At 30.2% G+C, this 23,291-nt stretch overlaps 1 protein-coding gene across 1 annotated transcript in view; it reads right to left on the bottom strand.

Moving 5' to 3' along the window:
- The window catches only part of LOC107436813 (sodium/potassium/calcium exchanger 4), a 185,897-nt gene that overhangs the window by 95,280 nt on the left and 67,326 nt on the right, over positions 1–23,291 (bottom strand). The gene's annotated exons all lie outside the window — the stretch shown is intronic.

The raw sequence follows: 23,291 nt of genomic DNA, 5'->3' as shown, positions 1-23,291 counted from the left end.
TTCATATCACATTTTCCCCCTTTAGCGCAATTTATGCTCGTCCTAGAAAAACATATAGCTGAAATAAGAGAAGGATAGCACAAAGGTACAGTCAACGTTACGGTAGGGACTCTAACTCGCTATCTCTGAGAAAAGAAAGAAAGGCAAAACCCCGCAGCTACGGAATGCAATCCCGCCGTGTTTTTGGCTCTGAAGGGATTTCGGGATTGAAATTTACTGAGCTCCCAAGATTCATAATTTTCAGTTAAGCATTTCATTCAAACTAAGAATCAATTTAATAAGTTACGACTGTCGGAATGGAGAAATAGTAAAAAATAAAGAGCTTTGAAAACAATAATGATATTTAATATTTTATAAAAAGAATACCACAATATTATAAAAAATATGGTCTTAAAGACGTACTTATTTCTTTACTGCTAAAAAATACGAAAGTAAAAAATAGCGAGTCCAATGAGCTGCCTCGAGATCGAATTTCAGGGCAAATAAAGCACTCGGTGGAAAGGCTCTTTCAAACTTCATTGCTGTATGTAAGCCCTGTACTGCATTTACATTTTTTTTCCTTTATACGGATCTCCTAGGGAACCCCACAGCTTTGTGTGGCTAACTTTAGTTCATATTTTAATAATATCTCTGGTCCATCATCTTCAATCTCTCTTTTATCAGAATCTTCTTCAACAATCTTCCTTTTCCACGCTTTAATACATAGACGGATTCTGTTATTTTTCTTACCTCCTGTCTTTGATAGAGATTTTTTTTAAATTTTCCTCCCTTTATTACACTTTAGAAACTTAATAACATTGTTGGCATTTGTTCCCTGGTGACCGAACTATAGATGATTATGCATATGCTGCAAAACCCTACTCATATCCGTTATACTTTGTTAAAGGTTGAAAGTTACGTGATCTAGGCAAAAGACCTTCAGCGTTTTTAAAGAGAAGAATTTTTTTGTTTTTGTTTTTAAATTTCGATTCAGCGGAATTGAGGTGATAAACTCGCTTGATTCCTCCGACATAGGTGCGAATCCCACCTGATCCAGATTTCGCTGTATCGGGATTGCAATAGACTCCCACAGTTATGGAGGCCTCCTTTGTTTAGTTTGTAAACAGTCCCTAACATTTTATTCTATCTGACTCAGAACTTGCTAAACAGCGATTTTAAGGCAGCAATGAAGCATAGAGATTTATGTGCTTAATTCATTCCTTCTTAATTAGCGACGTCCTTCCGTAGTTTGCTATTTCTGCAATATTTTGAAAACAGTTATAGGCTGCAACAAGACTGTGAATTTATGAAGGAAAAAAGAACTGAACTGAAAGGGCCCAATTTAGGGTAACTTTGGTTAAAATAATAAGATAAGCTGCATAGAAAAAAGCTGCTGAGAGCATATAATAGTGATTCATTAAAGTGTACCAGCCATTACGGAAAGGTTTCTAACATCAGCCATTCTTTTTAAAATTAAATTTAGTATATAGAAATTGCTATGATGTTCATTAATATTATATCTAGTGTGCATGTGACAGACGTAAATCATTAGTTGAATTTGCAAATTTCAAAAGAATCACAGAGGTATTTAAAAAGATTTAAAATTTTAACGTTTGTGTAAAGTCTTGAAAAGGTGTCCTGATATGGGATAGTACCAAGACAATCTAAAAACATATAAAATAATGAAACTCTAGTTATTCTATCTTAGGCCATGGTCATTTATAGACAATTTTATGACGAAAAAGAATATCTTATGAGAAGTAAATTTGACTAAAACCAATCATTTATTTAAAAGAACGATTTTTTTAAACATTCATTGTTTCAGGGGGGTAATAAACTTTTTGATTTATAACTTTTCTTTTATCTAATAAATTTGTTTTACATTGATTTTGACCACTACTCATATGTAATCAGTTTAAACTAATATATGTAAGATCTGAGAATCTAAGCTTGGATCACCTCACAAACTCACTTGACTGGAATATGGTTTCCATTTATGCGTGGATATCTTGAGTCTCATTAATTATATGGGGTTAAAAAATAATGTAAAATTAAAATTATTTGGCTGAGTCATCACCTCCTACATCAGAAAGCTTCCACATGGTATTTGATATGCAGTCTGAGCAGACTGTTTAAAAAGTGAACCAGCTGTGCGCATGAACCCAAAATCTATTTTAAAAGAAACTAAGCGAAATGTATCATATGTATTTGAGAATTGAATCTGTAGTGGTTAACAAGTAAATAATACAAAATAATAATATTCATAAATTAAACATATTTTTAGATATATATTTGCTACCACTTTCTTATTTTTACAAGTTTTCTATTAAATGAATCTTTCGTGAACTGGCTTACCTTCATAACAGTCTGATCTGACTACCTCTAAAAAACCTGTCGGGTTGGTAACCTCGTCACACTGTGATAGTGACATCTATCGATAAAAACACGAAGCGTTGCCGAAACGACTTATACTTACACTTCAGCCGGGGATTCCCAGTATATACGTAAACATTCAAAAGTGATCGATTTAACTGGGGAAAATGAAGATGTGATTACAAAAAGTTGTCTCTTGTTTTTTTGCAGTTTTTAAACAATAATATTACTTTAAATATAGTAAGCCGCTACAAACCGTGTGGAGGCTTCCAATTGGGTATACTACAGCCTACGTCACAGATCGTGTTATTCCTACTAAATTTAACAAGTAAACAGCATTTTCTGCGAACCACGAACCTGATTTCTAGCAACAAGTAAAAGCATCAAACGAAGTGTTTTGTTATAAGTCGCTACTCGCCAGGTTGGAATTGTATTAGTCTAGTTCCTTTGGAAATAATTTATATTGTTGTTTTACCGAAGTTTATGAATTTAGTAAGCATATTTAAAACTCAGTTTATTAATTAAATTAAAAGGTAAATGTTATTCCTAGTAAGTGGAAGTAGCTGTGCTTTTTTCATATTATACCCAATTGGTGCTTTGATCTAGTTCAATTGAAGCCACATTTTTTAATTGCTCCTAAGTACTGAGGCTCTTAAGAAAAATTTCGAAGCACGACCCTGCTACATAATTTAAAACAGTCCGAATTATTTGTTAGCTCAGCCATCTGTTTGTTATTTTGTGAGTGTTATTCATTAAAAAAAAACAAGAGTTTGGTTGCATTAAGCACAAGAGGGCCTGATATATTTATTAATAAATCAAATATATGGACTATTATCATAAAATTACTCTTTAGTAAAATAAAACCATTTTTATATAGCTTAAACATCTAAAACCTTAATCATAATAAGCAAACACCATCTATGTATTCTTTACGTCAATTTATTTTCCATGATGTTTCTTAAATAACTGGATTTAGGAATTGCTTCTATTTGCAGTGATGTTATTTACTCAACGATTACATCCTTCAGACCGTGTTCGATTGGCAGTTTTGGCACTTAAAGATGACAAGATGATCCAAGGATTATATCCCTGAATAAGGACTCATTATTGGTCCATGGAATCTAATATAGCTAAATAACCTTCATTCAGTGTTCAAGGACATTTATTTGCTCTATAGAGCGTTATAATAACAGGAACTCCGGAGAATGAAACTATATGGGTTTCTGTTTTATAGAATAAGTTTTTCTCTTTTCAACAAACTCGGGAACTTGTTCATGAATGAAAATAAATTAGTTTATGGTTTACTATTGCAGTATTTAAAAAGTTATCATACATTAATTCCATTTTCTTCTAATGATTATCTTCCTCTTATTTAATGATAATAGAAAGAGATTTATAACTTGTGAACTGAAGAGTATAGCAAACTACTCATTTAAATAAATACTCAGTGATGTGATACTTCTACTGTAAAATTAATAATTGTGATTGAAGTATTTTCAGCAACAAAAAAAAAATAGTTCGATTTTTTTAAACTTTTTTTTTAAATGTTGGGTCTGTTTAATCTCTTCCTCCATTGTTTCTTACAGAAAGAGCGATTTAATACCGCTACTCTCTATTTCTATAGTACTTTAAAATCCTAAGCATTAAATATACAAAAGTTTTGCATCAAACTTATGTTCCTGTCTTAAATATAAATTCAAAATAATCTTCAAGGGAAATAATCTTTAATTTGTAAAGCATATAAGCATTACAAATTTGATTAAATAGTTAAAAATGATTTTTATTGAATTGAATAAACAACAAAGTCACGATTTTTTTAACCTTTTCGGGACGTGTAAGTCCTAAATGTTTTAGTACAGAATCAGAAAAGTAAAAAACAAAAAGCGGTAGCTTAAGTTTTGGAATAGCTAATTTGATAGAATTATTTTTGCTCTTACTTTAAATCTAACACATCCTTGTGTGTTAAAAGTGTAACTATCCAATTTTTAATTCGAACTAAGTAGTGGTGAATTAAATAAAGCAAATTATTATTATCCCGTCCACAAATAAACTGCTATAAAAAATAGTTTGACTACCAGTTTTATCTTTTTTTACCCTGATTATCGACACCCTGAGATTGCATATATGACTCGCCCGACTCGAAGAAGTTAAGGCATAGTGGGACATGTAATGCTTAGTACAATAATGGCACCAACGATGATTGAATGCAAACGATATTTAATAAAATATCTTAACAAAATAGAGATATATAAGCCTTCAGACACAAATATAGCTTTATGTTTATTTTTGACAGCAATTTCAGTAAAAGTTTCCTACGATTTTGTTCCCTCATTCTTGTGCACATTATCAGAAAAAGTTGCATAGATCGTTGGAAGTCTAGAATATTTTGAACAAAGGGTTAGTTGCAGAAAATTTTAGATATTATTTTGGCCGTTTCAGTTCTATGCCAACTATCATAAATGTTGCAGTTGATGTAACATGGTATCTGAATCCAAAAGGAATCTTTCCTCTATTAATAACTACACTATCATCATTGAACATAGGCTTCAATTTCGGAAAATATTAAAATAAACCGTAGGTTATTAAAACTAATTAATGCTCCTTAATGCCCAGGTATAAAAAAATGATACACCAAAGCTATTTTACTGTACATTTATCGACGATTTATTTACATTTTAAGTATGAAAGCATATTAATTCTGTTTCAAAAGCTGACATCTTTAACTAAACATTCTCTACTACAGTGAATGATGGCAAAATAAATCCAAAAGTGATCCCCCTTTTACCCATAATAACAGTATCATTAATCACTTTTATATTCAGTTAAAAATAAAGTTCCAGGCAAATAAAAGAACAATGCGATCTCTTAAAAGGAGCACTAGGACACCAATTTTTTCTTTCTTCCATTCAGTAATTCCCCAGCCTAATCGCGACTGGAACAAAGAAGATCTCATCCTCGGTGCGATGTAACAGTCAATCAGCTATGTCGTTTCTATGGAAACAGACATCACACCATCCATAATTCTGCGGACGAAGGGCAATGAAGTTCCATGCTTTATTGAGTAACCCAATGAAAGCAGTTTTGAAATTTTCCAGACGATAATGAGAAAAGAAGGATAATTTGCACTAGATGAGTGTGGGCAAAGCGAAATGGATATCTTAACAATTGGAATAGAGTAATTGAGTTGGTATTGGAGTAATTTAATTTGATAAATTACCTTAGTTGTGTGAGTATTTTTGTTGAAAGGACGAGTAATTTACTCAAAATTAGGTATTACGTGCTTTTCTCATTTTAATTGGAAATATTTTGAAGTGTTTTTTATTGGGTTAATTTACTATGGCTCTAATGATACTCTTTTGGGTGAAAGGAAAAATTATCATTGAATGTAATAAGAAGAAATAATTGCAGTTAAATGAATGTTCTGCAATTAGTTCCTTGTTCTATTCTGGAATTAAGGCTGACATGTACTACGATACATTTAGCACGCACGAGTTTCAGTGAATGGGGGGGGGGCGGTTATGTCCATTAGTTGAATAAATATATTTTGCTCTAAAAGCGTCTAATTAGCTTTTGAGAAACATTAAAGTATTCTTATTCAAACTTTGTTAATGTAAAATTCGCATTATACTGAAAATCTTACATACATGCTAAAATGGATTGAGAACCTTTCCTTTGAAAGACGAATCGTGATAATGTTGCAATCGGGCTAACCATGATAAATTTTTGAGACTTTTGTCTACATTTAATGTTAATGCTGGCTTATTTCCATCCAAAATCCTTCTACAAAATGAAGTTTGATTATTATGTCACAAATATGAGAAGAAAGAAGAAAAAAATTTACCTCAAATTTGTGAAAGATGAAATAAAAGTATCTACTTACACTCAAAAAATAAAAATGTTTATCACTTGAGATGGAGAATCAAAAAATTATGTTTATTTATTGTTAGTGAAAACTAACATGACCTTATCTGACACCGGAGCTTTAAATTATGACACAGAATTCGATTTTTACTTAGAAATATGTAAATTTGAAGACAGAAAACTTATAAATGCGATAAAAAGTAGTTAAAAAATATAATTTAATCATACTTAGTTGTTATTTACAATTATGTTTGATTATAACATAAAAACATCCCAGGCTTTAATTTTAAACTTTCTATAAGATGCATTTATAAAATATTTCTTCACTTTTTGCTCATGACAAAACATGTTATGTACACAAACAATAAGATCTTTATTTACCATACATCTTTTGCTAAGCAAACTGGAGCCTGTTTGCTTTAATTGCAGAGAGCCATTAACTATAAAGCACATTTTGACCCAGTGTTTCAATTTTAAAATGAAGAGACAACGATATTTCAACTGTGAATATCCTGAATTATCGATTTTAATTGGAGTCAATCCTAATAGAAATCTTATTGAATATCTTTATGACGCTGAATACTTCCAAAATTTTTAAATCAGACTTTACTTTTAATTTTGATCAAGAGTTGAGCACGATATAATCTTCTTTGGCTCATGCACAAAAAATTTAAAACCAACTATCCAGCAAACTAATTTACCATAAAACTGACCAAAAGTTTACTAAAATCTAATTTCTTATCTTCCTTAAGATTTTTCTTTGTAATTAAAAATTCCGACCAATGAGAGTAAAATCAATTACCTTAACAGTCGCTTTGTAAAGGTTTACAAATAGGAAAAAATGAAAAGAAAAATGTATGGTTTTTTTAAGTGATGCAAATATAGTGTATGTTGTGTAAAACATAGCTACCAACTGCTACAGATTATCCGTAGTATTTCATTTTTAATTTAAAGTGCTAATGAATCTTATAAATTTCTTTCTAATTCTTGAATTTACAAATTTAATTTGAATTTGATTATCACTTCACAGTAAAAGTTAGAAACTCAAGTATCACAAAAAATTCGTTTTGACGAAACCATTTCCTGGTATACGCTCCGAGCAAAAATTTCATCAAAATGATGAAATGACTATCGACACTTCTTCAAGATAACGAATTTCATCAAAATTAAAAAAAATAATTCGTAATTCTATTTTTAAAAAAAACTTTCTTGTGCCTAACGAACTCTAATTATCCCTTTATTACGGGCAATATGTAAATGGATCGATATCGCCTCAATAACAAAGGAAGGGCAAATAAAACAGAGAGATAAATTACACCCATGCACGAAGCGGGATTCGAACCCGGGATCTTCCAGGTATGAGGCTAACTCCTTGATCATCGAACAGTACAAACGGCTTATTTCGTCACCTAGGACTGCTTATTTTCGATAGTCTAGTCTTCATTCTAGCTTCGTCATTCTTGTTAACTATCTCCCACAATGCACCAAGATGAGGTTTCGAATTCAGGAAACATTTTCGTCATGTATTTGAGAGGATGGGAAGTGATTGCTGAATCGTCAAAAGTGAGAGTTTTATTTCTGAGGTTGTAAATGCAAATAAATCAATCTTGTATATCTGAGCAGGTTTTTAGAAACGAAAACAAGTATCGGCCATAGCAATTGTGAAAAGTTAAGTTTATCTACAATTGCATTTTAATTAGTCTTTTACCACTTGGGAAATACTTCCTCAAAAAGAATAAAAATTGGCAGATGTGTATATGCATCGCACTCTACGTCCCAGAAGAATAAATATAAAAACAGCTTGTTAACACGTTGAGCGCCGCGTCAACCTTTGGTGGCTGACACTGAAATTACATTTAGGCTGCGTCTGCCTCCGCTTGCTGACACTGACCTTTCACATAGGCCACGAAAAACAGCTGGCTGACAGCGTATAAAATGATATAGAACTATAAAATGTACACTCTTTTATGGAATTGCAGAAAATTTATTCAAAATTTACTTAATTATTGTGATTCTTAGTTTAATAAATTCAATTTAGCAAATTTTTATCCACTACTATTTTTAAACATTTCGTTGGCATATATAATTCACCGCTTTTTTCAGATATATCATGCTAAACCTTTTATAAACTAGCAAAATCTGTCTATATTTGCAAATTTAGTTTGTAATTATTTACCGTGTGGCCAGACGAGCAAGTCTTGTAAAAACAGCGTGGCATTCAATGTGTTAATTTGTATTTTTAATTTGTAGTAAAAAAAGTCCCAGTCTTATAATTTCTTTACTCTTTAACCTAGGAAAGGAAAAAAAAACTTTGATGTCGAGGAATTTTCCTCTATTCTCCTCTTTTCCACTGACATATAAAAGGAAGCCAATCCAGTCAAGATATTTATTCAATACGTTGATGATAAGGAAATTCGCTCCACGAAAAAACTACAAATCTCCGCAACAGATTTCCGATGTTTTCTTCTCTTGGGGATTTAGATGAAGATCTTAAGAGTAATGTTTTCCAGAGAACTATTGGATTGTTTACCCAACCCATTTCAAAAGTGATGAAACGGAAATGGCACTCGAGTCTGGTTCTGAATGGCTTCAGTCTAGAAACGGAATAATTTTATTAAGTGAAAGAATTTTAAATAGCATTGGAAATATTGAAGAAACAATTGGCTGTAATTTGAGGAGTGTCTTTCGCAACGAAAATAAAAAAAAAGCTATAGTTTAAGTGTCTAACACTTCTGATAAAGCTATAATTTTAAATAATTTATTACTTTTTAGAGTAAAGAATTATCGAAGCTTTAGAACGGGCAATTTGCATAAATATTTTTAAAGTCATCTTTTAAAAAAATCACCAATTTGGCGAGATTTTTCAACCTAGAAACCCTTTGATGAAAACTTTTTATTAAATTTATTTTTCATACTTTTTCATTATTTTATTTTAAATTAGATCAAAATAAGTGAAATCGAAAATAGTACAATTTAGTGGGAAACAAATTTTTCATAAATGCATGGACCAATCAAAAATTACAAAATTAATTTACTGAGGAAAGCAGAGTTCAGAAGCTTGATCTGATATTTGAGATCTAGACATTAACGACCATTTCATTAAAAAAATCGATGTTCGTAGGTGGGGCAGTTTTTTTAAAAATACATTATCGATATTTCCTTCAGGGTTTGGAAATAACGAACGCGACAGTAAAAATAGATATTTTAATGACGAAATTTAATCTGAAAACTGTTATTTTTAAAGAGTTTCCACGAAGAATAAAAATGAACTGTATGTATTTTGCTGTTATAAAAAGAAAGGGTTTATTTTAAGGTATATATATATATATATATATATATATATAATAAGAAAATGACATTGATTAGGATTTTATATAGAGACTGGAAAATCCGTATCTCTGAAATAATTGAATTGGTAGTGGAATAAAAAAACTAAATTAGCAAATATTTTTATGATTTAGTCAGCATTTTTGAATATCACAACATCCTCTTTATGATTTTCAGATATTTTTTTGAATTATTTAAACGTCTTTAATGGTCAATATTATTTTAAATTAAATATTAAAGCATACATTTAATATCACTTTAACCCTTTAATGCAAAAATTTCATTAAATATATTTTTCGTACTTTTTTCATTATTTTGTATTGTTTTAGGTCACAATAAGGGACAAAATATTTAGGATTTAGATAATTTATAGTTACGAAATAAAGGTTGAAACACTGATGTCTTTTTCTGCGTTAAAGTTAAAATCTCACTTCCGAACAATTTTTCAAATTTGAACTTTTTTGGAGTTAATTAGATCTAAAGAAAAAAAAAACAATTATTCTTTATTGAAAAATTCTTTAATTTTCAAAATCGAATATTAAAAAATTTTTGAATCTGAATGGGAACAAAAAAAAATTTTAAACTACTTTTTTTGGTTTTATATTTTAGCAAAATATAATTCCGCGATAATCATAAATTCTTTTAGTGTATATTAGACTGTTTTAATATTTAAAAAATACTAAAACATGTTTTTGCCTATAATTAGAGAGGCTTTTTTTTATTTTATCAAAACGCTCTTATACGATTAGCTACAATTCGTGAATAGATTTTGATTTACTGCTTTGTTTGTTAAAGCGTTAAAATAATACAGAAGAGTTGAACAAACAAAAATTTAACTCTGTATTTTTATATGCTCGATAAATATGTTATACACTAGATTTTCACAAATCTAAGCAAAATTCTAAGATTTTAACAAAATTCCGACAATTTTGATGTTTAAAATTAACTTATTTAGATAACGTGTGTATAACGTATTTTATAAAGTAACTTATTTTATAAAGTAAAAAAAAAAACATCATGTTTTACATCATGTCTTAACAAATTAATATTATGTTATATTTGAAGGGATATTTTTTAACTGCAAAAAAGTATAACGACTCAAATCATCGAATCAATAAGAAAACCTATTCGAAAGTTCTTTAACAGCACAAGATGTTCACAATTACTGTTCGAAATCACTATCACATAACCTGCTCTTTGAGTAGTTTGCTACCCGAGACTTTCTATTTTACAATGCAAATAGAATAATAAGCATCAAATCTTAAGATCATCTAATTAGTCTCTCACACTTAGCGCTTTGTGACTTCATTTTCAGCATTTCAGATTCCATTAGGCTTAATGGAACTCGGAAATGGATCAAAGTTTCATTGCTTTCCATGCACGCGATTCTGTGCGTGCCTTTGACGAATAAATTACTGTGCTGTCTAAGATAAAAGACGAAACTTTCAAAAGTTTAAAGCATATTTAAAAGCTATAGTAGGTAGACTTTTGATCTGAAAAATTAATTATTCTGAATGGACTTTGATTCTGGGAAAGAATTTTTGGTAATTGAAGAACGGTGAAAAGTCTATTCGCTATTATATGTTGATAGCAGATGTTTCGCTAAAATAATATTTATTTCATTCACATTGAGATATTAATAAACAGAACTAGTAATCAGCTGAATCAACGATTAAAACAGAACTAGGAATGTACCTGAACTACTGTATAGATTCTGAGAAATAAAAGTATATTGTATTCCTGTGATTTTTTTAGAAATTTTAATTTGCTGGAAAGTTAATGCAAACTTTAAGTGCCTTTTTTTTGCGAATTTACTTTCACTTTTTTTGCATTGCATTACTTTTTCCTTCGCTGCACAAAAGCTATGAGAGTAAAAAATTTCGAAGATGCTTAGTATAATGTACAAGGAGTACGATGATGCAAAAAAAATAAGATTCGATAAGTTTGAGAATTATCAACTATTAAATTTCCTGTGAAAAATACCATGTAGACCGATCTACTGCCCACTGAAATGCAACTCCTAAGTTGAAATTTAAGGAGTCACTAAGAGCCATTTTTTTATAAACTTATTCCGAATTTTTTTCTTTTTTTTGAAATTCTAATTGAAATTTTAAATGCTTTTTCAAGTGATTTTTTTTTACGAATTATTTTTCCCTTTTTTTTGCTTTAATGACTCTTTATCCATTGTTTCAGAAAAATATATTTATCTCCCTGGAAATTTTTATTTTATGAGTTCGAACATGAGTAAATGTCGAAAGTATAAAAAATAAATGAATAAAATAAAATAAGGGATTATATGAAGGAGATAAATCTTAACATTTGCAGACCTTACATTTTAAGCCTCGTGATTACAAAAATTATAATCTATATTATATAAAACGCTAATACGTAAGTATCAATAAAACCGATGATATTTCTTTTCTCGCGTTGGCAACAGTTTTCATTTTTAATTGATAGGCTTCGGCGCGCAAGAGCACGTAGTGAGCATCATATGACTAATCTATATTAATAAAACGCTAATACGTTTTAATTGATAGGCTTCGGCACGCAAGAGCACGTAGTGAGCATCATATGTCTAATCTATATTTAAAAAAAAAGGCTAATACGTTTTAATTGATAGGCTTCGGCGCGCAAGAGCACGTAGTGAGCATCATACGTCTAATCGGGTGAATTCTCACCGAATTATCAAAAAAATTCTCAAAAAATTATCTTCATCGAAGCCAATGCTTTACATCCGGCGTTCAGTACTATTTCATACTGTTTTGCAACACATGGTTTTAGCCCTCTGGTGGGAAAGACTTTAAAACAAAACTTACAACAGTTACTTTTCTCAACAACTGAAACTTAGAATAGTGTGATTAAAAAAAATATGTGAACTGTTTGCAATTTCAAATTAATATTGAAATGCACAGGTTTAGAATTTTCTACAGTGAAAAGTTTTCGGAACTTCAGTATTCAAAAAAGTATACGAAAGCTAGACGTTAAGAGCGTATCCAATGAGCGAGCAAAGCGAGCATCGGATTGCGAAGCAATCCGAAATGAACTGCGAAAGCAGTTCCGGGGGTTGGTGAGCGCCAGCGAGCAGGGGGCGAAGCCTCCTAGTATTTATGTAATTGGTCATCAAAATTATATATTTTTTTCAATAAAAGCATCGACTTTTAAGAAGAAGAAAAAGAATAATAAATTAGGAGTATTCCCGGATGTTAAAAAGAGAAGCACGCCTGTTAGTTATTAAAAAAAATATTGGCTAATATCTTCTCGTTATTAATTATGAATTTTTGCTTTTAAACTAATAATAAACGCTATTTTTAATAGTTAAATTATTTTACAATGTTAGTTTGTTGTTTTTTCTGTATTATAAGTCCCGCTGTTGAATGATCGTAAAGACACGGTTCACAGTAGAACACCAAAGTCAAGCATCACTGGCAGCTGTCAGTGAGCTTTGATGAGACTGCGAAGGGACCGAGTGTGCGCTGTATGAGTCCTCGTTAAACTGTTTTACCGTAAAGTTCTCAACTTCGCCCGCAGATCATTGGGCTACTAAAGAGGGGAAGGAGCTTAATGTTGAAAAGGCATATCTTTCGGACCTTCCTCAATTTATTTTATAACCGTTGGTGAACAGCCGACCCAATTTTTTGGGTTTACGACTACTAATCAAAGCTTAACCCCGTCCCGTCCGCGTTAGGGGGCATCCGGAGAATACTGTAGACTCTAAGTGCGCGCACGTTGACCTCTCAGCGAAAGAAAAAGAGGATTCTAAAAGGTAGGCTTCGTGGAGATCCATGGCAACACGTCGGAAAAATGGGCAAGGGAGGCAGAAGCAACTCCAGAGAGAACCCTGGTTGATGTAGGTTGGACGCCATGCGTGCAGAGCAGCGACCTCACCAAGATGCAAAGATTCCCTGCCTCCAAACAGAAGGCCTCAAAGAATTTAGTGAAATCTTAAAATTAGCAAAAGTTCAGAAAATAGAATTTAGATGTTTGAGTGTTCAGACATAACAGGCGAGACATTAATAAAAAATAAAAAAAGAAACATTGAAAAAAGGTAGCAAGCATATTTTGATGATGTAATGGACCAGAATTTGTCCAAAGCCCATGAAAACATATGCAATTTCAAAAAGAAGAGTTACGGCGAGGCAGCCGTAAAGAAAAATCCACAAACAAGAGGAAATTCAAAACATGCAAAGTTAGAAAATTTGACAAAATTTAGAACAATAAATTAATTGAAAATTCGAAAATCATTTCTGAAGAACACAAAAAATAAATAAATAAACCCCATACTACTTATGTAATTACGACTACTAATGTTCAAATCCGTAGCCTTGTAATTTTGAACTCAATCCACAAGACAAGGGAACTCCTGGATGAAGAATTAGGGAAAATTTGCCTTCGTGGAAGACTTTCTGAAGATCTTCCTCATTGATATTTCTCAGATCATCACCAAAAGCTTATTGAGCAGATCTAATGCGATGTGAATAAATAAAGTACTACCACCACAGTGGTAAAAAATACATTTCAACTTAATTGTATGACAATAAAAGTGCTCTTATAATTTCAACTTAAGGAATTAAGTTTTAGTCTTTGAAAATAAAATGAACAAAATGAGAAACACATCGCGTGGTAATTTATTTGCGTGATAAAACCTCATTTGGAATGTCTGTTAATGTGTTTGTTAAGAACTTTCATCTGCTCCTAAAATTACAATTTTGAGTAAACTTCATGGTTTTTAACATAAATATATAAATTGTTGCACAACATTTAAATTTTTTTTTTTCATTTCTAATTATGTAAACTGCTTTAATATCTTTAATGACAAAGAATTTAAAGGAGACTGTGTCATTTGTGACATTAGGTTGACTTTAGATAGTTTATTTTAAAAGATTAAGAATATTTTATATTTGTCTTTTCCATCAAAATTCTTACAATTTGAATTGCACGTAATTTAACAAAATGTTACTGTAAAGTTACTAGTTACAGTATTTGTGTTTTTAATGTGTCTCATATTTTTGCAAATATTTAAAGTAAATAAATCATTTTCAAAGTTGGACGAAAAAGCTGAATTCACTTAATTCTTTTTATGAATGGAAAAGTTATCAACTACCATCATTAAGAAGTATGCAGAATTTTATAACTCTGAATTGATATCATTTGTTGGTCTCCTACAATTTACAATTTTTTTTAAATATTTAAGCTATAGCGAAAATGGTACTAGACCTAGTATATATTTCGGACATTTACCAAAGGTCTAGTCATACTAGGTCTGGTTAAGTGCCATTGCCCGGTATACATTTGCTCGGTATACCCTATACTGATGTTTTTTTAAGGTTCAGTGCCACTGCCCGGTATACATTTGCCCGGTATACCCTATACTGATGTTTTTTTAAGGTCAAGTGCCACTGCCCGGTATGCATTTGCCCGATATACCCTACACTGATGTTTTTTAAGGTCAAGCGCCACTGCCCGGTACACACTTGCCCGGTATACCCTACACTGATGTTTTTTTAAGGTCAAGCGCCACTGCCCGGTATATATTTGTCCGATACTCCAAACACTGATGTTTGTTCTAATCTATCGTCAGTAAGTATTAAAATATCGAATAAATGTAATTATATCCACGAATAAATTAATATCAAATCGGATGTAATAAATATTTCGGACATTCACCAAAGCGACTACTTTGATTGTCAACATTCACCGGTGAAAGTCAACAACCACCGATTTCGGTCATTCACAGTAACATGCACATCATTTACATAATAACCTCATCAGGACGATTATTTCATACTTTGCCTAAATAGCATCCGGCATTTCAAAAAATAAAAATAATTGATTTTGTTGGCGATGATCTCGTAAGGCGATAAAGAATCATGCATAGTACAGGTATGGAAGATATTAACCTCGAAAGAAAAGTGGACGAATACCCCAAGGAACCTGAATTGTCAAATTTGTCTAAAAATGGTCGGAAAATAATTTTAAAAACATCTTAGATTTTCGTGATACATTTGCGGTAGCACTTACAAGTTACAATTTCTGAACAAGAATATCAAAACAAAATTAATTTGTGTAATTTAAATTCAGATTGCTCATCTTTTTCTTGTTGGAAAATCTAGGTAATTGGCCTTAAGTGCTTTTACCTAGTTGAGAGTTAGAATGCGTAATTTGTCCAATGAAGCTTTGTTCATGACAAAAATGAAAGAATAAAATAAATGATTTAGTTTAGATCAATACTCTAAAATTGTTGTATTGTAGTAAAATATCAGATATATCCTAAATTACTGCATTGATGGTAAATGGACGTTTAAACAAATAAAAATTATATGTTCTAAAATATCAGATATTTCCTGAATTATTTGCACTAATAGTTAATGGACGTTTAAACACAATGAAAATTTTTATATAGTTAAAAGAATGACGCCACTGCAACGGAATAATGTTTTTGAAAGAATATGCTTCTGGAGGATTTTCATAATCAAATAATTTATTGAAATTGGCCATCTTTCGCTCTATTGCTTTATGAAAAAAGTTCTTATTCATTTCTGTGAAATGATAATAGGAGAAATAAAATTTTAGATCTGCATGAATTAGATATTTTTTTTAATATTTTGAAGTGTTTTCTTTTAGAATCTTGTTATACTTTTTAGATAAGCTTATGAGATACTACACAAACTGGGGATACACATGAAAGAATCAGCAGTATCATCAAAACATAAAATATTCAAGGTGGGGAAGAGGTATAGTATACAAAGCAATAATGGAACACTTCATAAATTTTACCAGGTTCATACAAATCCTGATTTTTTATTTTATTAAAGAAAAAAAAAAGAGGATTATCTTCGAATGACATCAAATTCATAAAATATCATTTACATTAACTACAAACATAGCTGCGAACTTTTACACTTTTTTCTAAACATTTTATCGAGCAGTAAAGCTATAAAAATTGGATACCTGCAAGTGACGTCATCGTGGATAAATCGTAGTATTTGTCGATTCAGAAGCCAATCAGGTTGATGCGTGACGTCACTTACAGTATTCAATTAAATCTATAGATGCCAACTTGGTCCAGACAGCAAATAAATATTTTAAAGTGGCAGTTTATCAATTGAGATTCTTGGTTTAATGAATTCAATTTAGTTGATTTTTATCCACCACTATTTCTAAATAATTCAGAGGCTTATATAATTCACCATGTCATGGTACTTCTTATGTCATGCTGTACCTCTTTTAAAAAGCAAGCAAAAATAGTCAAATATTTGCAAAATTTAGTTAGTAGTTATTTACCGTTTTTTTTAATTATTTTGGCGTGTCCGGAGCAGTTGGCATCTCTGTAAATCTGATTTAAGTCACTTGGTTAGACATAATGACTCTATTTCCTCTCGAGTTGAAAATAATGAAGAACATAATATTTTTAAAAAAAAAGCTCGGAAACTCGTTTGTAAATGAGTGTACGAACAATGCAAATCCTCAGCATCTGCCAGCGAGGGCAACACTAACTGCTCAATCGAAAATACGAAACCAAAATTGAAGAGTATTAAATAATTAAAATTTATAAATTGTAGAAAGAGGAGTTATTTTGGGTTGATGGCTGAAACAGTACAATTCGAATAAAGAATGACAGATGAATAAAATTTTCAGGTATTTTATAGATAAGTTTAAATTACTATGGTGATAGTGGTGATGGCCATTATTAGCATATAGTGATAATATAGAAATTCATCATGGATTTACTTGGCCGCTAAAAATACATCTTAAATTATGGACGTAGTAAGATGATTATCTCCAGGAATCAATAAAAATCTTTTAAGTAACAAATTTATTTATTAAGCAAGAATTGGTATGATGTATAATGTAACAATGGCCATGTACAAAATTAAAAATCATAGAGAAAAAGCAATCCCTTAAAGGGATCAAATCAGACACTCTCCCTTAAAAGTTTAAGTTAGCATTCTTATTAAAATTACATTTTTAACCGGTTGGGGCTGGAGTACCGCCACAAATTTGAAATTAAAAGTGAATGCAATTGTTCCCGACGGACACAGGAAAAGCATGGGTAGGAGATCCAAAATTGGCGAATTATCAAAATATAACATAGCCAAAACAAAGTCTACCCCGCACAATCAATATGGGGTTTAAAAATACCTTGGCGATCACGAGTAGCCAACAAACTTATGGGAATTCTTACAACCATGCAACTGAAACATATTTGCGGTAAGAATCAAAAAGTTATAAATAAATTTTTGTTTCCGATTAGGCACGGCAGTGAATTAATGAGTCTGCATTAGTAATGAAATAAAAAGTATCCGTTACATTGATCGATAAAAAGGATAAAATATTTTATGTTGGCTTTAAAAGATTAACTCTTTGATTTATTTTAAATATAAAACGATTTATAAAATAAGCTTAAGTAATTAAAGATATTTTAAAAGGTAAGAAATAAGTATGTAATGCCAATTGTGGCATCACAATTACTTTTATCTGTTTAAATTATTTTAAAACAAATTTGATGAATCAAAGGCTACTTTTACGAAAAATCTTTTGCAGAAAAATCCTAAATAAGGTATCTATTGTGTTTATTACAAAATTGCACATAACTTAATTTTTGAAAATTTGTAATTAATAATACGAATTTATAAATTACCTGTGCTTTAATAAACAAAAATTATTACTTAAATCCTAAACATTTTTATTAAAGCAAGTGCTGCCTACGATTATAAAACAAATCTTCAATATAAAATGCTAAAAAAGGAATAGCTTTCCTTTTATGCAAAATTGTATATAAGTTAATTTTTAAAAACTTGTTATTGATATTACAGATTTATAGATCACATATGCGCTAATGAACCGAAACAATATTTAATTTCAATATAATTGCTGCAGCGTTACAACCAACAATACACAATTTTTGAAAATGATAGTCCCATTACACGGTTAATTTATTCCATTGTCTGGAATAAATTAAAATATTTAAGTATTAAACGAGAAAAACCAACGTGTTCGTTAAATTCAATTTCATTGCAATACTCTTAACTTACAAGTTTTTCAAAAGATTTCATTTTCCAACGATTTAGGAATAGATTAAATTACCTACGAAATCCTTCAAAGCTAACCAACCTAGGTATAAAAAAAATAGTTCAATAATATAAATTTAAAACTTAGAATAAATAGTGAAAAAGAGAGTTTTCAAATTTTAAAGAAGTTGTGTAGAAGAAAAGTAAACATGTTTGAGCAAGCAGATTATTTTGAAATACTTATCTTCCCCTATCTAATCAACTACTCTTTTAAAAATAAATTTCTTCTTTTCCGTATAAAATAATTTAAATTAGGTTAGACATGCTTTAAGCACATAAATTGTCAAAAGATTTTCTTAAATTAATATAGACTTAAAATTGTTTTAACCAAATATGTTATTTTATTTATTTACTTATTTATTATTATTTTTTTTAATTAAATACTGGAGGAGAAAACAGTTTACTTAGAAATTATAAAGTTTCTAACAAATCAGTCTAATTGTTAGTAGGTATGAAAGTCTTGATAATTTTTTAATAACATTTTCGTAATTATTTAATTAAACGATTATGATAAAATTAAAATTAAGTCATTAAATAGTTTAAGCAGTTATTAATATTAGTTAAAAATGGTTAAAATTGGTTTTATAAAAATAATTTAAAGATGTGTCGTAAAGTCGAGTTTAATGTAACAATAAAGACATTAAAAATTAATCGACATTAGATTGTAAGTTATGCCAAGTTTAAAAGCTTATTTCAACCATTATCCTTAATAGATAAATTAATATAAGTAAATAATTAAAGGTATCCTTCTCATTGATTCGCTAGTGTGATTCAAATATTCAAAAAATATGAACGTGTAAAAAAAATAGTAGCAAGAATGCTTTTAATTTAAATTATGCCTGCTAACTTTTGCTAGGAAGATTTCCTTAAATCCTAGATAACACACAATCTTACGGCAAACGTAGTATTTTTATTTGGTTTTAATAAAAAGGTTAACCTAATAATCTTTTTTTAAACTTAGTAAAAATATTAGTAAGTCTAGCTTGTTTCCTTAAAGATTAAATAAAAGACAAGCAAAAAATTCCTTTTTAAGCTTTTACAGTAAATCCTGCTTTTAATTTTTTGACATCCTAGCTTTGCCTAAGATTAAAATGCAGCATTATGCTTGTGTTGAAAACTTAATGATCAAGCCAACTTTCACTTTTAAAGTGTTAAAGAAAGTATATAAAACTCAGTAAAGTAAATCTGGGCAAATAAACCTTGTTTCAGTGGTAGTAATAAAACTTAAATAAAGCTTGAGACGGTGAATTTATCCTGGGTTTGAGAAAGCTTTCTACTCTTGACTTGCGAATAATGTTTCCTCCTAGATTTCAGAAGATTTTTCTAGCCTTGTCTTGTAAAGGCATATTCAATATCAATATAAAAGAATTGTTTATGCAAGATTTATGTTTATTGTTTATGATTTATTGTTTATGTAAGTGCGAATCTCATAGCTCGTAAACTAGCTATGTCAAATTTATCATTGTTTCAAGTTTGCATAGTTTATTTGCTAATCATTCACAAATTTTATTGAGCTTTGTGATAAAGGTTGATTTGGACATGAAAATCAACTTTACACTGCTCTTTGGGTATGATTATGAAGTGTTAGGTATGATTACAGTTATAGGCGGAAATTTCCATCTTTTATTTTGCCATAACTTAAGCACATCATCCTATGATACCATGCATCCACACACGCAGTTTAATTTATTTATATGCAGTAGAGGTCTAAATCATTTTAAATTAAATTTATAACTCATAAAAGTATACATTTTTCAAACATTCTAAACGTAAAATATCCGTATTAGTTGACAGCTATAACTAAACAGATGCTTTCATCCTTTTACTATGACTTTTTTTCATTACCAATTAAATTGTTACACCTGGAAGAATTGCAACAAACAGAATCATACTTATTGGACTAGCACAGTATAGTTAAAAGAACAAACGATCAAATTTTCAGAAAATTAGGGTGCATAGTTTCTGAGATATCACTACCAAAAGTTGCCACCACTGGCAGAAATAACAGGCATTTAACCGCCTAGACAAGGAAATGACTGGCATTTTCGAGAACCTTAATCAATACAGCTTTAATGACTTAGCCACGGTTCGGTGACAGTAGTAATTTGTGATTTAATCACTCGGCAGCTATTAACTACGTGCTTTCGATTGTTTAAGATCAGGAGAACGTGCTGGTCACGTTGACTATTGAGCAAATTTTGTATCGACATTTCATTTTATTACTCAATGTATTACAACAATTTCTTAAGCCGAGTATTGGAAAATTCCCGTTGAACCTCTGTTTTATGCATTATCCACGCGTTATATCTGTCCATCATATGCATAGAGATCTATGCATTATCGATCGTGCCCATGCCACCTACTTTAAATTAATGTCCTAAAACTCGAACCGTTTGCCTATCAAACCACGTTTTATCTATCATACAAAAAGGGAATATTAGTATATATAGTTAAAAAAGGATAAATATTGTCAATCAGTTTATATTTTATAATTAATAATCGTTCTAATGTTTAATTTAAAAGAAACACACACCCACATTGAAGTTATTAAATTTGACAGGTTCAGGCAAAATACTATTTTTTTAAAGATATTATCACAACTGTCCCTTTAAAATATGTTTTCGATGTTTCTCTTTTTGACTTAATTAATATAAAAATTAATTATTTAATCAAGTCTACATAAAGTCAGTTAAGTATTTACAATATCTAATGCTGAGTACAATAACTTTATTAATACTATCAATTTCAGAAATAATACTTCACAGATTATGTTTTATACTCTTTAATAAAACACCTGCCTAATTATCACTGATATCATTTTGGATCGCATTATTAAAATGCTATTAAATCAAACACAACCTTTTAAAAAGGTGATTTACAATAGTTTAACTTTAAAACATAACAATTTTAAAAAATAAAACCTTTTTGTAAGTAAAATATTATGCTTAATCTTTTCATAAAAAAAAAACATGTTTTTCTCCAATTATTTAATCAGTTTAAAAATTCACTGTAAGTTCATAAAAATAATGCTTTAAATACTGTACCGAGTATTTAAATTCACCGACCATGTAACATTTAGCCTAAATCCATTGGCACTGTGACGTCAAAATCAGTTTCCATAGATACCGTTGGAGGGTAAACTCATCGTTAATGGCTAATGGATTGTGGAGCAGATTTAGTATTTTGTTTCAGAAAGCCAGTTGCAAAAAAAAATGTTCAACGGAATCGTATATCTCAAATCACAAACCAAATCCAATCATTCACAGAACAGCGAATAATTTCTTTTATTTAATGATAGAAATTCTCTGTGTTATTTCTGTTATATTGCAACTGTTTTTCAGTAATGTTCATTTTATCCCTATTTTTAGAAAAAATAATGATGTCTAATTTTAGCGTTTTCTTGAGTTTTGCATTATAATATTTGTAATTAAAAAGCAGTGCACTTATACTTAAGTATCTATTTATGTCGAAATTAGACATCTGTAAATTTAGTTAAAGCATGAAGCTTCTGAAACCCTGATTATTGTTTTATGACAAATGTAGAAAAATTTATCAATTTCTGTACAAAATATGTATCTTGACGTTATTGAGAGGCACGAATTATAATTTGTGCTCCTTATTAAGGATTACGAAATTTATCGAAATGTTGCTTGTCGTTATTTCGGAATGCACTATAATTACATCATGTTCAAAAATCGATTTAAAATGCATCTTATTTGGGTGCACAATTCACAATTACAACGATTAAGACATGATAAAAATAAAACATTTATCGAAATGTTTCTTGTGCTGAACTGGTGCTGAACTTAATGTGCAGAAACTGGTTTGCATTTGTTTACATTCGTGTATCAATTGGTTAACTTTGTAATGCAATGCTTTAAAAATAAATACAAATAGTAAGTATATAAAAACATCTTGAATAAAAACCTATTTCATGTATATTTAAACGTATAAGTATTGCATACAAACACGTACACAACGTGTAATTATTAAAAAACTACAGTTCGTCTAATAATTCGGTATAAATACTTTGATATACTTATATAATACCTGTTATAATAAATATTCCATATTTATATAATAAATCGTTTAATTTAACCAATGGTCAAATTTATATAATATATCGTCTAATTTAACTGATTGATACACGAACGTAAATAAGTGCAAACCGGTTTCAGCCGTGTGAAAACAATAAAGCTGTATAGTATCACCTGATAATTAAGATTTTACATGGAATCTTATAGTGAATCTAATAGTTTTGCAAGGGACTGTATATTTGAAGCATCTGAGTGATCCTGTTATTTTTTTAATTGCTTTATTTAGAAATCTTACACCACGCATGCTTTTTACATTGAGTTTCTTATAATGTATATGCAAGTATAAATTAACGTATGCACATTTTAGGGCATATCAGGGCTCGAAAAACCACCCGTCCGCCCGTCCTCGGCGGTCAAAAATTCCCTGCGGACAACAAATTTCTCGAATCCGACGTCCGCGCGGACAGCCATTTTCCCGTTAATGCTCGTGATACATTTTCAATTTTTGTTATCTTACAAGAGTCTAGCGCCTCACTTCTAAAATGACACTCTAATCTAGAAATACAGCAACATACTGCGCTCTTTGAAATTGATGTTTTCTTTGTCTGGGGGTATTGCAGTGGTTGAAAGAGGCTTTTCAGCAATG

The sequence above is a fragment of the Parasteatoda tepidariorum genome, chromosome 5 (assembly GCF_982258835.1).
Source record: "Parasteatoda tepidariorum strain Cologne lab strain chromosome 5, Ptep-v5.0, whole genome shotgun sequence".
NCBI lineage: Eukaryota > Metazoa > Arthropoda > Arachnida > Araneae > Theridiidae > Parasteatoda > Parasteatoda tepidariorum.
This window is presented reverse-complemented; position numbering and strand designations above follow the sequence as displayed.